We start from the raw sequence: 18,002 nt of genomic DNA on the forward strand, positions 1-18,002 counted from the left end.
CATGAGGCATTTTCTGTCACTTACTGAGTTGGGTAATTTGTAATGGTAATATGAATACAAATTTCACCAACTTATAAGATGGCCGTTGAAATAAGATTTTTCCCATAAGTAGCAGAGATCCTGAAGTCCATTGTCAACTCAGTCACTGTCTTACATATAATTTTAGTTTTCTCTTTATTAGCCTGAAAGAAAACTAATAATAATTTTCAAGGGCATTTTACATTGCTATAATTTGGAAACATGCCTAAGCATCTTATTGGTTCATATTAGGTTCTTAGGTATATTTTAACCCTCAAAGATCTTGCTAAAGATCAAAAGTAATATCAGGAGCAGAGAAACATTAAATGAACCTTAAAGAATTATTGAGTAATCCTAAATATACTACCAAAAAATCACTTGGAAAATGGTATGAGTATGGACAGAAAAGTTATTTTCAGATCTTTTGTTCTTTTAGGACAGAAATAAAAGTATGTTCAAAGCATATTTCATTATTTGCAGCCTTTCAGTGATGATGAGTTATATTTGTTAAAAGGTCAGTATAAACATACCACTTAATATTTGATTTATGATTTATAGCAAATTGTAGTAGTAAGCCAATTTTAAAATCTGTGATCCTATATGTCTTTATAGATTTTTAATACTTGATAATTTCTCTACCTTTCATGATTTTCTTGTATTACTCTCATTTCTCTTTCTTCTTTTGTATACCTCTCTTTATTTTCAAAATCCTTTTTGAACCCTTCTATGGCCTGAGACCAATTAATATTTTTCTTTGAAGCTTTGAATGTAGGAGTTTTGACTTTGTTATCTTTTTCTGAGTATTTTGATCTTCCTTATCACCATAGAAACTATCTATGGTCAGCATTTTTTTCTGTTTCCTCATTTTCCCAGCCTATTTCTTGACTTCTAACTCATTGTTATAGTGGGGCACTGCTTTCAGGGAAGACAGTGCACTATCCTAAGCTTCATGGGGTTTGAGCAGCTGTACTCTGAGATACTTAAAGGAATTTGTAAATTCTTAGTTCTTCCAAGGTGTTATGATTTAGGGAGAGGTAGGTTTACTACTCTACTGGCCTGTTCTGTGGTCTGCTAACAACCACAGGCCTGCTTTTCTGCCTTGGAAGTATGAACTGAGGCCCACTTCACTGTGCCAGCAAGCTCTTGTGTTCTTGTGCTCCTGGAAATTTTTCTTTCTTTTTTTTTCAAATAGTAAATCCAATATATTATCTGTAAGAAACAAAACTTATGAACAGGAGCAGTGAAAAAGGATAAATCAATTTGAAAATGTTTTTCTATTTTGAGAATCAGCTGGATTGCTTTCAGAAGAGAACTTGGTCCACTGTGCAAAAAGAAGGTATCTACCTTTCTATGGATTAAGGATGTGAGATTCAGTTCCATGGTCCATGTAAATACAATTCAGTCCTATGTGGCAGTTGAGGGTCGGGTGTGGGTGAGGACTAACAGAGTGCATACTAGAATATTTTTCTTGTGGGGGGACAGAGAAGAGACAATTATAGGGACAAAGTTGTTGGATGAATGGTTGGTTCTTTGCTCCATAGAATCATTCTTTTCTTTTCCCTTTTTTCTTTCTTTCTTTCTTTCTTTCTTTCTTTCTTTCTTTCTTTCTTTCTTTCTTTCTTTCTTTCTTTCTTTCTTTCTTTCTTTCTTTCTTTCTTTCTTTCTTTCTTTTTTTGAATATTCATTCTTTTCCTGATAGTTTTTTTTTGGGGGGGGGATTGGGGGTTAAGTGACTTGCCCAGGGTCACACAGCTAGTAAGTGTCAAGTGTCTGAGGCTGGATTTGAACTCAGTTCCTCCTAAATCCAGGGCCTGTGCTTTATCCACTGTACCACCTAGCTATCCCCTGACAGATCGTAGTTAGGGAGTGAGTGAATAGCCTTTAGTTGGATGGGCCAACTATGGCCCAAATTACAGTAACATCAAAAAACCAGGAGTTGCAAAGGAATAGTTATTAAGCCATAAACATCTCAACTGGCCACAGTAAGGGAGGAAAGGAAGCCAAGGAATGGGAGTAAGAAACTTAGGGTGGGGAAAATGAAAAATGAAGAGATTAGAGAGATGAGAACATGGAGAATTTTCTCTGGGGAGAAAGACCAATAGCAAAATGGTTCTAAACCTCATCCCTACCCCAGCACAAAGCCTGGGTGGAATTGCAGAGAACTGATTCTTAGACCAATCACATCTTTGCCAAATTCTTTCACTGTGGTGGCTTGGCAAATCTGACCCTGAAATTCAGGTCAATAACAAGCCCCATTGAGGGGATACATCTCCACTGGCTTGACACAATACATAGGTCGGTAAGATGCAGTACAGATGTCAAAATGATTATGCATATCATAATTGAGCTGGTAGGTATCTGTGGGGTACTTCTCACAGGCTGAAAAGATCTTTCGAGTCTGCTGGGACACCTCAGGCTTTGGCCCCAACTCTAAAAAGCACCAGGCAAAGATAGCAGCAGCCTTGAAGTTCTTGAATTTAAAGAAGAGATTAAGGGCTGTGTGAAGTACCAGGATCATATGCACAGGCTGCAGATTGGAATGGGTGAATTAAGCTGCTATCTCACAGATGCGCTTCTGGTGTTCTAGGCTTTCCTTGGGCAACTTCTTCCTCTCAATTTCCATTGACAAGCCCAGAATGTATTCAGAGCAGATAGCAATAAGCTGCTGGGCCTCAGCAATTTCTACTACAATGAGTGGCACACTAAGTAGGATAGAACAGAATTTCTCCGCTTCCTCCTCAAACTTTCCCACTTTAGTGAACTGGTAACACAGTTTCAGTCATTGGATCAAGTCATTAAGCTTCAGCCCCACAGCTGGCACACCATTCTTTAGTCCTGCATACTTCCAATTGTAATTTGGGTAACCATACATGGTGGATAGGCAGGGTAGAGCCTGGTATGTGATACAGCCATGATCATATGTCTGAAGAAATAACTGCTTATAGGGGCCAAATTGGATTACTCCAACCTTGTCATGAAGGAGATTCATAGCTGTTTCAAAAGAGTCTGCCAGGATGTGGTCCACTGGTAGCTAGGAATTATGGCACCAGATCTGAGTAGGACTTGTTCCTTTGATTGGGGGGGGGGGCACAGAGAACCCATCTTCAGTATCTCTGGCTGCCCCAGGTTAAATAACCCAGCTCAGGTGAGAGGTCCAGGTATTCCTCTACATCCCAGCCACCTACTTCTTCCTATCCTTTAGCAAGAGCTTCATCACCAAAACTCTCTGCAGCTTCCACAAACCCATCTTCATCTAGGTGCAGCTCTGCATTCTCTCCCCAGCCTTCAGTGCCAATGGTATCAATGTCAGTATCAGCAGCCAATGCACCTCCTTTCCCCTTGCTGGCAATAGAACCCTCAAAGAAGCCTTTGGAAACAGCAGGGGCCAGTTGGTGCCCAATTGCATGATGGGTATACGGAGCTGAAGCAACCTGGCATTAGAGTCAGTATCTGGCATTGTCTCCTTCTCTGGGTCAAATGTCTCCTTGAGGCTTTCTGCTTCCTCATCCAGACCATGAGTGACAGCTGTAAGGTAGGCCAGGGATTTCTGTCCACAATTCTTCAGGATGCACACACATTCTGAAACATCACCCAGGTACAAGGCATTTTGGTAATGGCCACTCATGTCTTTTCAGATCTCAGCAATCTTCATCATCTTGCAACGTTTCCCAAGGTTGCCAGTGATGAGGTATAGGAAGGAAATCTTACCAATATTCTTGATACATTTAGCACATCTCCACAATCTGATGGTTTCCTTGGAGTAGGGCCACCTCTCCTAACTTTTCCCAGCAATTCTTGTCATCTAGGGTCTTGGCTGCTTCTAGGGCAATCTCAATGATGCCATACTCCAGGGCCAGACTAAATCGAGTCTTGTCATCCTCAAGAAAGTACAGTGCCACTTCAGGATAGCCCTTCTTCTGGAGATAGGCAATGATGGACTGGCCCACCAATTTGGCATTCCTCACCATGTGCAGTACCTCATCATATTTTCTGTTGATCAGAGGAAGCTTGAATTTGAACTCTCAGTGGTATCAATGGTAAGCACTCATGGATGACACTCTTGATCTAGGCAATACACATTATTTCCTTTCACCCATGTGACATAGATTGGCAAGTGAAGGGTACCAATGATCCCATTGTCCCCAGTGGTGACATCACAGTTGATGTGATTTCTGGTGGTAGAGATAAACACACCACTGTCATCACAGGCCCCACTCTTGACATAAATATTCTCATGGATGTTACAAAGTGACTCCAGTTTACGATTGCAGATCATGATAACATGCTTTGTGTGGAAATTTTTTTTGACTTGGGGACCCTGCCTTTGGGCTAAGATTAAAAAGCCTTAGGCTCTCAGGGTGTTTTGTTTTTTTTTTCCTGAGTAAGAGGGGCTGGTGCCCCTCCCCCTCCACTCCAGCTGAGCTGAAAAAGCTCCGTGGATTTCAAGAAGCCAGGTCAGATGGCTGGGGGGAAAAAAGCCCCAGCTCCCTACGCCCTGAGGGGAGCTGCCCAGGAAATCCCAGGCTTGTCCTGCCAGTGCCTAGCATAGCCCTCAGAGGTCCCAGGCACACAGCAGGAGGCACAGGCCTCTCAAGCCCCACTGGGCACAGCTCTAGTGAGGCTGGCAGATTAGCCTGGCGTGTGCAGGGGGGCAGGGAGCCTGAGGTTTGAGGGGGAGAAGGAACATATATACAGGGGAGAAGACAGTGAAAGGGAAGGCTGAAAGATTAAGAGAACAGAAGGACTCTGGAGGACAGAGAAAGTGAGAGCAGACTAGAGACACTGAGAGGTCTGTGAGAAAGGGACGTTAAGGAGACTGAGGCTATGTAAGGAGGGGAGGAGATGGAGAAAAAGCTGAGAGCAAGGAAGGGGGACACCGGAGGACTAGGAGGACACAGGGAGGCTGGAAGATTAAGAAACAGAGGAAGGAACAGTAAGGAGTAAGGGGCTTTTCAGGGGCTCATCACTACAGTAATGAGAGAGGAGTAAAAGTGAAGCAGGGAAGCAGGAGTGAAAGAGAAAGAGAGTGAAAGTTGGAGAAAGCTGGACCATACCCTAAGGCCAGAGGTGGCAAAGGCACTTATTACATTAAAAGCAGATAGGTTGTATAATTTGCATTTCCTAACCCTTATCATTTACATTGATTTTTAGAAATGAATTCTGCTTTTATTATTTAATTAAGAGGCTTCTTAATCTTTTGCTTATCAATTTGGGAGCAATGTGGAGAAATTTTTAAATGGCCCATATTAAATTAATAGCAATCAGATAGCCAGCCAGTCAAAAGTCCCCAGATTAGTCCTCCAGTAAGATCAGTCACCCACAGATTAGTCCCCCCAAATTAGGCCTAAATTACTCAGTTAATATCTTTCCACATGGGAATGGCACCCCAGATGGGACTTATGGCCCAGATATAATTTTTCTATAATTATAATTTTTCATATAGCCCACACATAAAATTTTCCGTATTAAGTTAAGCTAATATTTTTTTTCTTTACATTTGCCAGAAGGGCTACATGGGACATATCTGCTGACCAAATGACTTACTTCACTTTGGAAATCTTCACAGATGCAAGAGTCCACTTCTGTTGTATACCAAAAAGTGTGATTGAATCAGCATCTCAAAGCAGCAGGTTCCCTGTGCCTGCATACAAGATTTCATCACAATTAGGGACCTGCACTTTCTTGGTGATTTCATTCTTAAAGTTCTTGATCAGAAGTGAATGGATATGATCCAGGATAGTAAAATGATTTCAGGCAACCCATATGGCTGTCAGGCCAGAGGAACATTTCCCTTCAGGGGCATCAGGATTCTGAGAGTTGGCATCATTGGGAATGGTATATAAGTAATAGGTGTTGTTTTCTAGGTTGCTGGCTTTTGTGCATAGTAGGACAGCATTCTCTTCTGGGTTATATGACATATTGAACACTGGGAATTTGGAACCACTCTTCAACTGCATGACAGCGACATCTTTAGAGCTATTAAAATCTAGCTGGCACAAGAATAAATCCCTGACATAGTATAGAATGTTGCCATGAATAGCATAAGCTGGTTGCTCCCATTCCAGTTTAAAGACAATCATGCCACCATCATGACCTGGAGAAAAGAGTTTGAGGTTGGGATGGGCAGTTAGAACCCAGAAATGATCATGATCTCTACAGAAGGTTTGAACTCCAGTACTCTGACATATTCCACACCCAGATAATTTCATCTTCAGAATTACTGAGGATGAGTTCCTGGCAAGGGTGGAAGAGAGCACAGGAGACATTGTTGTAGTGACCTCAGCAGGTATCTACCTCCCAAGCCTAAGATTCATTCATATGCCAAAAATTCACTTGACAGTAATCAGCCCCAGACACAATGAGAGGCATAGTAGGGTGGAAGACGGCCCAGTTAACTCCACAATCATGACTCTCCAAAATGTGTCTTATGACTACATCTTTTGTCTCAAAGAGATCAACCCCTGTAACTCCCCTCACATCTGACTCCATAGCTCCAAGGGAAAGATTCTTCTTCCTCAAGCCAGAAATAGCCCAAACATGAACAGTCTGGTCCAGGCTATAGCTGATACCACCAGGTCTTCTGAAGGGTAGAATTGGGCACACATTATATAGTAGTTGTGTCCTGTTAGCACAAAGACAGTGGTCCTGGACTGCCAATTCCATACATGGATGGTCTGATCATCTGAGGCACTCAGATTCCAAGTATATTCATGATGAAAAAATGTGGTATGAATATAATTCAGGTGTCCAAGCCATGTGAATAGACATCCCCAAAGTTTGTAATTCTAGACCTTGATCATATAATCATCTCCTCCACAGAGGAAAAGTGGCTGCTGTTGGTGGAAGTCAATGCCTTGAACAGGAACATCATGCTCATCAGATTTGTCAATGAGGGTATACATTTGGTAATCCCATAGCTGGATGACTCCATTGTGAAGACTAGTCAAGATCCAGGGTTGTTTGGGGTGAAAGCTGAGTCCTTTGACTTGCACACTCTTGGTCTCAAATTTGGTCAGCATCTTCGTATGCCCTAGCTCAGGCTCCAGCTTTGACTCCAGCAGTGGCCCAGAGTGTAGCCCGACTTGCCAAGGTCTCCTCCATGTCAGCACCACCCCACAGCCACAGTCAGAAGCATGGAAAACTATTTCACCCTGTCTTTTTGTGGTTTCTGCTGCTCCAGGAATTATTTTATAGTATTATTTGAAGTTATTTTGGGGTCTTGGGGAGAGCTCAGGCAAGTCATTTCCTTTCGTCCACCATCTTAGCTCTGCCTCCCCAATCTCTCTATTTTTGAATTAGGGATTACTAGTGAAATTTTCATATATAAGCAATAAATGTTCTTGAGAAGCAGTGTAGAATATTGACAGTGTCAAATTTGGTGTCAAAACACTTGGGGTAGAATTTTGCTTCTGGAACTTTATACCAGGTCTTTCTCTCTCCAAAAATGCATTTAGACTTGACAATCTCAAAGGTACTTTGCAATTCCAAATCTATGTTCCTATTTTCAAAACTTGATCAAAATTTCAGATGCCTTCTATGGAGAGAATTTATCTCTGGATTTTCCCTATTGTTCGTGGATCTTAAGCACATTAAGGATTTCTCCCTTACATTTCTAGCCTTTTTTATACCTTACCTTGACCATTCCTCAACATATTCTTCAATCAGATGGCATTGGTTCCTTTTTCTCAAATAAGATACTCCATCTCCTGACAGCATTTTCCTCAGTTTCCCCCTCTAAATGGAATGATGTCCCCTATAAATTAAGTTTCACCTTTCATCATCTTTGGCTCTTGGCTATCTTGTCTTCTTACATGTCCCACTTAAAATCTTACCTTTTGAAGAAGTCTTTACCAAAACATTTTAATTCTCATGCTTTTCTTCTAATATTTCCTAATTTTCCTATACATAACTTGTTTGTAAATGGTTGTTTACATATTATCTCCCCCATTAGATTAAATTATTCAATAAACAATTAGAAAGCAAAGAGTATTCTCTTCCAGGGCAGGGAGTATCTTTTGTCTTTTTATTTTCAGTGCTTAACACAGTGATTGGCACATAGTAGGTGCTTAATAAATATTTATTAACTGATTGATCACCTGTAGATATTTGGACACTAACTGGAAATCATGTTATTCTCCTTCTGGTAGTAAAATATTTGGGTGTTACATAAATATTTTAATTACTTTTATATAAATTAATGTACTTATTAAATAGAAATATGAGAAATAGCAAGTTCTTCCCCTTCATCATTTTCCCCTTACTACAGTCATTCCTCCCCTTGCCCCACCCCCAGCCCCATTTAATTCTTCCCTTAAAAATATGAAAATAGAACAGTCCTTTCCTATTCCTGGCCCACGTATTTATCTTATTTAACCCCCCACCCATCACCTTGAAAACATTAAGTTTCTACCCTCCAGGGAAGGTATATAAGATTATCATCTAGTCTTAGAAATTCAGAGCCATGCCTGGGCAAAATAAATACAGGGATGGTTTTATGATACTTTGAGTTTGGCAAATACTGCTACATACCCTGTTCTTTATTTGGATGAATTCCTGAGCTATATGTTTCAAGGGGCCCTGTTTGAGTGTAATAGCACTGGAATGAGAGCAGAGCACAGTTTCTCTATGGTGGTCTGTTACTGTTTCTAAGTCACCTTAAATGATAGCTGAAGGAAGGTGACTCCTAGATTTTGGTACCCTATGGTAAAGGGCCAAAGTCCCATGTGAGCTTGAGCTCTGTGGAAATCTTTGATCCTTTGTGAAATGTATGGAAACCTAGAGTTTCCATTACAATTTCTTTGTTTTTTAAAAGTTGAATGGGGGGGGATATGCTTTTTTGAGAATCATAAAAGAGCTTTCATAATTTAAAGACAATATTTTTATTTGTGAAGTTGTTAGTATAACACATTTACAGCTTTTATAAAACTTTATGAGAAACTTATATTGCAGACCAAATATACATTTTAACATTTATTTAACAAATTATTTAACAATAATTTCTGGGCATATTTTTACAGTTTCAGTGTATATTCTTATTATGTAGACTTCTTGAGAAATTTCTATCTGAAGTGATAAAAATATTATTGAACAATCAGCCTTTTTCCTAGGTGTTTTAATGTGTCTATAAACTTTGATCTCTAGTCAGTGAAACAGATCAAGGTCACTTTATTTTAAAAATGCAAGGTTAGTTTCTATGATTTAAGGAATAGCTAGGTGACTCAGTGAATAGAGCCCCAAGCTTGGTGTCAGGAACAACTGAATTCAAATCTGACCCCAAACAATTGCTAGCACCTGACTCCTAAAATGGTTAATGAATACATTTGGTGACTAGATAAAACAACAACAACAATTGAAATGTTGAAACTCAAATGTTATTCAAGTCAAAATATATCATAAGAACACATCTATTACTTCACCCCCCCAAAAAAATAGCTGGATTCATAAAATTCACCAAAGAGGAAGAAATAATCTATTCCAGGTGTCTTTTTCCTCTCCCCAAAGTGGAATCAATTTTCAGATATTTTAGAAGATGAAGAAAGAAGTCCTTCTTTATATGAAGTCATATTTATTCAATCAGCAAACTTTTTCTCTTTCCAACATTGTCTTCATATGATCTCCTCCTCTCACCTTGTCATCTAAGAATTACACATATTTGCACAAAATATTGACATTATTCTAAGAGATTTCTCATTTCCCTTCTTCACCCTAAAGTCCTACAATAACATGCCCTCCTACTTATTCATTGAATCTACTCTCTAATTAAGAGAATTCTACTTTCCTTTCCAAGACTAACCCATATGCAGAATGCATGCATATGTAAACATACATTTATGTGTGTATGTGCACATGTATGAGGAGAATGTCATTTTATTTCTTGAAGATTGTACTATTAGTATTCTCTACCTTTCACTAATTTTCATTCTCTCCTTATCTTCTTGTTCTTTCTTTTTCTTTTGATTAGGACCACTCTAAAATCTCCACTCTTAAAAAGAAAAGAAAAGAACTTTATCCAGATACTACTGTGCCTAATAGCTTTTGTCTTATTCTATAATTCTTTTCAATTTCTCAAATGGGTTGACAAGGTGGTCATTACTCCTACCCTCTACTTCTTTTCATGTCACTCTCTTCTAAACCCTTTGCAAACTGATTTCAACACTCAACTGAAATATTTCTTTTCAAAGTTACCAATGATCACTTAATTTACAAATTTAATGGCTTTTTTCTCATTATTCTTCCTTGTTCAATTATCTGCAGTATTTGATAGTGATGACCATCCTGTCCAAAGGGATAAGTCTTTCCTTTGGGTTTATTTTTATTTTTATTTTTATTTGGTTCACCTCTTAATATGCTAATCATTCATTCTAGATTTTTCTTTGCTAGATTATCATCAATATCATGGTCAGTACACAATAAAATATACTACAGCCTTTAGTCCTCTTCTGTTTTCCATTTCCACACAGAACTTGGTGACCTCATCAGCTTCCACTGCTTATTATTATATGCAGAAGATACTCAGATATATACATTCCTAATCTTCTCTTTAACTTCAATTTGCCAAATTCTACTATTTTTTAGATATCTAGAATTGGATGTCCTAGAAACACCTCAAACTTAATATATTCAAAGAACTCACTGTTTTCCCATAAATGCTCGCACATTCCTAAATATTGTTGAAGACAACAAGATCATCCCAGTCACACAGGCTTGTAAATTCAATGAGATTCTTTACTACTCATTGCTACTTAGCCCAATCTTCAATCCATTTCCAGCTTTTTTTAACCCTCAAAGTGCCATATATATATATATATATATATATATATATATATATATATACACATACATACATACATGAAACTACCACCCTCTTGCATGGCCATAGCCCCTCACACCTAGATTACTGAAATAGTGCTGTGGTTGGTCCATTTATCTCAAACCTTTACCATTATAATGTGTCCTCAACTTAGCAGCCAAAGTGATTGTCCTAAAGTCAAAGTCTAGGTATATCATAACTAATCCTGCTTCCAATGTACTAATCTCCAGTGGTCTCTTATTAATCCAGGGTCAAATATAAAATGTTCTGTGCAGAAATATGAAAGAAAGAAGGATCTTGTATTATTATTTTTTACAACTGCATTTCAAAGGCTTAAATAAAGGTGTTTCCTTGCCCTCTATTACCTTGGTTTATGCTCCCATAAAAGAGCTTAACTCAGTTTTGTTCTCTTTAACTAAAGACCTATTAAAGGGCACCTTTATAATTCTGCCTTTGCATCTTCTAAAATTCTAATAGCATAGGCTTCTGAAATTTAGCATTCAGTTATTTTTGAAATGTTTTTTCCAGTTGTTCACTGAGAGACAAAATGCCAATTTATAATTTTGTTCACAAAGAAAAACTCTATTCCATGAAACTCACCATCTGGTGTTAGCTCTCCTGTTCTTGGCTCTGGTTATATTAGAAGAGATCAGAAGATGAAAATTCAAAAGTGACCCTCCTCCATTTGAACTATTGTTTAAAATAGAGCCTTTTATAGTATGCATTGATTATGTACAAATTAGTTTTTTATTAATGTTTGATATAAGTACAATTATTTTTTGTGTGCATACACACATATATAATACTCTATAGTCTATATAAAATATACACCATACATTGTTTATGTGTCTATATGCAGTTTATACATATATACATGTGTATTTACATACATACACAAACATGTACATACATATCTCTATATATACACACACATAGTTTTATTTTTGTTTATGTAGAATTCATACTATGTATATAGTCTTTTTCCTTTTCCTTGAACAAAACACTTCAATATTCTCTCTCTCAGTTCTGGATATTTTCTCATGCCTAAAATCTTCCCCCTCTCCATTACCTGGCTTTCTCCAAGTACCAACTAAACTCATATTATCTCTGGAAAGATTTTCCTTATCTCTCTTAATTTTAGTGTCTTCCCCTTTTCATTATTTCATATTTTTCCCATGTAGAACTTGTTTATACATGGTTGTTTTATTGTCTCTTCTATTGGATTGTTAGCTCCTTGAGGTCAGGGACTGTCTTTTGCTTCTTTCTGTATGTCTCGCACTTCTTACAGTGACATTTAATTATCTATGGACTATGGGCTACACAGACACATAATTAGAATATAGATTTTAACAAAGATATGAATATCAAGGATCCTTCATTTGATTAGTGTAATCTATCTACTTATCAACATGGTTAATAATATTTCTGTACCTTAAAAAATCTAAATGAATTATTGTGGTTCTAATAAAATATTCCCTTTTGACAATAATCCCTTTTATAAACTTCATACATGACTGGGATGCTTTCATGAAAACAAATACTATCAGGGCCAGAGCCAAAATGGAGGAGCAGAGGAAGAACTACAGCTGTACTCTCCCAATATTCCTTTCCAAGCAACTTTAAAATAATGGCTCAAATTTAATTCTAGAAAAGCATAGCCAACAAAATGTTGGAGTGACACCATTTTACAGGACAAAACAACTTGGGCAGTCAGAAGAAGAGAAGTTTGTGGAACTGGAATGGTGCTGGCATAGTACACATATCACAGCAACACCAGCCACGGGCTAGTGAGACTGAGCTAGAAGTGTCAGTAAAAGTAGCAATGATAACAGCAGCACCAGCAGCAGATGTTTTAAGAGCTTTCAGAAAGAAAAGACGTGGTATATCTGGGGTAGCACTGTGTGCTCTTTGGCAACTCACTTGCCCATATACTTCCATGTCATAATAGAACAATGGTCCCGCAGAGAGTTCCAGTGCAGAGAGTAACTCAAGTGAAGAGGGGCCCTTAGTGCATAAGAAATAGAGCACAGATGAGAATAGCAGTGACTACACTTCTTTCTGAATCAAACAAGTTTGAAAACACCTAAAACTTAAAAAAAAAAAAAAACCACAGAAGTTGTCCTGAAAACAGCACTGGGGAAGAGCTTGAAATTGGGAGTGTGTCCCCTCCCCTATATGATGTGTTTTTAAAATTTTAGCTAACCTGTGTTTTAAATATATATATATATATATATATATATATATATATATATATATATATTTTGCAGGCAGAGCCAAGATGGTGGAGAGAGGCCAGGAAGTTGCCTGAGCCCTCACAAGTTTACCTCAAAAACAATATTAAATCAAGCCTATAAACAGATTCTGAAACTACAAAACCTACAAAAATACAGAGAGACACAATCGTCCAACTTATGATAATTTAGAAGAATTCAGGAAAGATCAGTCTCACTTGGGCAAAAGGGGAGCACAGCATAGCTCAGACAGCACAGCACAGCATGGAGGGGGAATGGGACAGTCAGCAGGAAGCTCTAGGACAAAGCACAGCAACCTAGGCCCCTTGATCCTGGATCAGTAAGCTGGTGGCACAGTGGGCAAGTTGTTAGACAACCCCAGCACCAGCTGAGAAGGCAGGCTACCATATGGATGGTCATCAATGGGACAGACATGACTGGTCCTGGCCATCCCACCTCCTGGAGCAAGCACAGGGAGCAAACCCAGGGTGGTGAGAAATCCACAAGCCATAGAGGCCTCAAAATAGAAAGCCAATGACATAGCACCTATCATCCGGCTCAAGAAACATGAAACAGTGACCCTTGTGTCCCAGGAACAGACCTCAACTTCAAAAAATTAAGCTGCAATATGAGTAAGAAACAAAAAAAGGCTATTACCATTGAGAGCTTCTGTGTCAACAGGGAAGAGCTAAAAGCAAACTCAGATGAGGACAATACTCTCCAATTGCCTGCATAGGAAGCTTCAAGAGGGAAGATGAATTGGTCTGAAGACCAAAAAGCCTTCTTGGAAGAGATCAAAAAAGGTTTTAGAAATCAATTGAGAGAAATGGGGAGAGAAATGAAAGCAACACAAGAAAATTATGAATAATAAATCAGCAACTTGGAAAAGGAAGCACAAAGAATGAATTGAAAAAGGAGGCACAAAGATTGACTGAAGAAAAGAATTCCTTAAAAAATGTATTTGGTCAAATGGAAAAGGAGGTGCAAAAGTTTACTGAAGAAAACAATGCCTTAAAAATTCGAATTGGACAGATGGAAGCTAATGACTCCATGAGACACCAGGAATCAGGCAAATAGAATGAAAATAATGAAAAAATTAAAAGAAAATATGAAATATGTGATTGTAAAGAAAACTGACCTGGAAAATAGGTGGAGCCAAGATGACAGAGGAAAAACATTAAACACTTAGAGCCCCTGGTACAATTACCCCCAAAACAGAAATTAAACAACAACTGGAACAGCAAAACTCACAGAAATGGGCTGAGATTATTTTCCAGCCTAAAACAGATTAAAGGGGACCATGCTGGTTGCAAGCAGATTCCAACTACATGACCATGCTAACACAGACCACAAGTATGCTGCAAAAGAGGCACTTACACCAAAGTCTCTGAATCAGCTGCAGTACCAGCATCTTCTGGAAGTAAACTTATGGTTTGGTGAGAGGACTGCAGGACTGGCTCGGGGAAGGGAGGGAAAATATAGGGGTGTCTGCAGAACCTAAGGAAGAATTCAGCTATCCCACCCCAGCAGGTAACAAAGAATAAATGATAAGCAGTGGGAGGCCAAGGCTGGGGAGGGGCCCAGGCTCGTCAAAGCTAAGAACCACAGCACATGAAGTTCTGCTGGCAGTTAATTAGCAAGGAGGCTTAAGGTTATCTTCTGACCATAGAACAGGCCAGGTGATAGAAAAAAAAAAACTGACTTCCCTGAAACCCCCAAACCTTAGACCCTCTGAAGCTTGGGATAGTGTAACTTGGAAGTAGGACCCCAATGTAAGAGGGAGTTGAAAGTCAAGTAAAAGACATTAAGATGAGCAAGCAAAGAAAGCTTAGAACTATTGAAAGTTTCTTTAGTGACAAAGAAGAACAAAGTGTAACCTGAGATGAGGATAACAACCTCAGGGCCCCTAAATCCAAAGCTTCCAAGAAAAACATGAATTGGACTCAGGATATGGAAGCACTCAAAAAGGACTTTGGAAAGAAAGAAGGAGAGATAGAAGGAAGATTTAGAGAGGTGGAGGAAAGAATGGAAAGAGAAATGAGAATGATGCAGGAAAGTCATGAAAAGAAAGTCAACAGCTTGAAAGGCCAAATGGAAAAGGAGATACAAAAGTTCTCTGAAGAAAATAATTACCTAAGAATTAGGAATCAACAAATACAAGCAAGTAACTATGAGAAACCAAGACTCATTAAAGCAAATCCAAATGAATAAAAAAAAAAATAGAGGGCAATATGAAATATCTCCTTGGAAAAACAGCTGACCTGCAAAATATATCCAGGAGAGACAATTGGAAAATCAATGGACTACCTGAAAATCATGATCAAAATAAGAGTTTAGACATCCTTTTTCCAAGAGATTGTCAGGGAAAATTGCCCTAATATTCTAGAAGCAGAATATAAAACAGAAATTGAAAGAATCCACTGATCTCCTTGTGAAAGGGATCCCAAAAGGAAAACTTCCAGGAATAATACAGCGAAATTCCAGAGATTCCAGGTCAAGGAGAATATATTGCAAGCAACTAGAAAAAAGGAATTCAAATACTGTGGAGCTACAATAAGGATCAAATAAGATCTAGCAGCATCTACATAAAGGACCAGAGTGCATGGCATATGACAATCCAGAGGGCAAAGGAATTGGGACCACAACTAAGAATCACCTACTTTCCAAAACTGATTATAATCTTTCAGAGGAAAAATGGGACTTCAATAAAAAAGAGGACTTTCAGGCATTTGTGATAGAAAGACCTGAACTGAATAGAAAAATTTGACTTTCAAATACAAGACCCTAGAAAAGCATAAAAAGGTAACCTGGAAAATGAAATCATGAGGTATATTAAAAGATTAAACTGTTTACGTTCCTACATGGAAAGATCAAACTCATAAGAACTTTCTCAGTATTAGGGTAGTTGAAAGGAATACACTTTGACAGAGGACATAGATCTGAACGGAATATGAAGGGATGATATCTTTAAAACATTTATTTTTTGTTTATCCTTGTTCTATGTGGAGCAAGCAGGGTGGGATGGCTTATGTCTGCAGACTGATATAGGCTAGAGGCCTCCCAGGTCCAGGGCTGGTTGTTTGTGTACTGTGCCACCTAGCTAACCTATTATGACTTCTTTAAAATAGGGTTGAGGGGTAGGAATAATGCAATGGGGGAAAGGAAAGAGGGGAGAGATGGACTGGCGAGATTTAATTCACATGAAGGAAACAAGAAAAAAGCTTATGGAGGGGAGGGGAAGAAGGGAAAGGAGTGGGGTAATGAGTGAACCCTACTATGATCAGAATTGGCTAAAAGACAGAATGACATACTGGCTCAAAAATCTGGTGGCCAAGAAGGACAGTGGAAAAACCTACCAGCATCAGCCGAGAGGGCAAGTTGCCAGCTGTAAGGCCACGAACAGGACAGGAGGGATCAGGTGCCTGACTGAGCTTTCTCAAACAGGAAGTGCAGCGGGGTGAACTGCACACACTATAAAGGCCTCAGAGTAAAAAGCCAGTCACACAGCACCTATACCCCTGAACAAGAAGCCCAAAACAGGGACCATGGTGCCCCCAGAGCAGACCTCAACTTAAAAAAAAAATAAGCTGCAATAATGAGTAAGAAGCAAAAAGAGGGCCCTCTCCATTGAGAGTTTCTGTATCAATAGGAAAGAAGCCAAAGCCAACTCAGATGAGGACAGTGCCCTCAAATTGCCTACATGTGAAGCCTCACGAGGGAAGGTGAATTGGTCTCAAGAACAAAAAGCCTTCCTGGAAGAGCTCAAAACAGATTTTAAAAATCAATTGAGAGAGGTAGAAGAAAAAATGGGGAGAGAAATGAAAGCAAAACAAGAAAACTATGAAAAAAGAATCAGCAGCTTAGAAAAGGAAGCACAAAGATTGACTGGTCAAATGGAAAAAAGGGTGCCTAATCTCATTGAAGAAAACAATGCCTTAAAAATTAAAATTGGACAGTTGGAAGATAAGGAATCCATGAGACACTATTTGGAAAATAGGAGAAGAAGGAGTTCTACCAAATTTGTTTTATGACAGAAATATGGTGTTGATACCAAAACCAAGCTGACCCAGGCAAGATAAAGACACAAGCCAAGATGAAGACAACAATGTGAAAAAAGACACAAAGACTGAAATAAAAATGGAAATTGGGTACAAACTAAAAAAAAAAAAAGAATTCCTGGAATGACTAAAGGAAAGAAAAAAAAGTTAAATCAAATAAAAGTGTGAGAGAAAAGTTTGATAAACAAATGAGAGGTACATAACAAAAAGTAAGAAAACAGAATTAAGAGCTTGGTAAAAGAGGCACATGAAAATACTGAAAACTCTTAATTTCCAATCAAATGAGAGCATGGGGAAAAATACCCATCAGATATTTGGATAAAGGAAGACCATGATAAGATCATGAGAAGTAAAATGGAAAATTTGGTTATGTAAAATTAAGAAGCTTTTGTACAAACAAGATCAGTATATCCAAAATTAGAAGGAAAGCAGGGAAGTGGGGGGAGCAACTATTTACAACATATTCCTTTGATAAAAGTCTAATTTACAAATATATAAGGGACTGAACCAAATTTATAAACTGAAGAGGTATTCCATTATTGATAAATAGTCAAAAACAGTTTTCAGAAGAAATCAAAATCATTATTAGTGAAATAAAAATGCTTTAAATTACTATTGATTAGATACATGCAAATTAAAGCAATGCTGATATATGACTTCACAATATCAAAGCAGCTAACATGATCAAAAAAATGACAAATGATAGAGAAGATGTGGGGTAGGGAGTCACATAAGTACACATTTGATGGAGTTGTGAACTGGTGCACCCATTTTGCAGAAAAACTTGGAACTATGGGCAAAATGCTATAAAACATATTCCCTTTAATTTTTTGATATTATTTTACAACTTGCTAAATATGGAACTATTTTTTATGACATTATGTG

At 38.4% G+C, this 18,002-nt stretch overlaps 1 pseudogene; it reads right to left on the minus strand.

Annotated features, from left to right (window-relative positions):
* Positions 1-2,143: 2,143 nt before the first annotated feature.
* Positions 2,144-7,037, minus strand: LOC122751648 (annotated as a pseudogene).
* Between the last annotated feature and the right edge of the window lie 10,965 nt (positions 7,038-18,002).

This window comes from Dromiciops gliroides, chromosome 1 (assembly GCF_019393635.1).
Source record: "Dromiciops gliroides isolate mDroGli1 chromosome 1, mDroGli1.pri, whole genome shotgun sequence".
Classification (NCBI taxonomy): domain Eukaryota; kingdom Metazoa; phylum Chordata; class Mammalia; order Microbiotheria; family Microbiotheriidae; genus Dromiciops; species Dromiciops gliroides.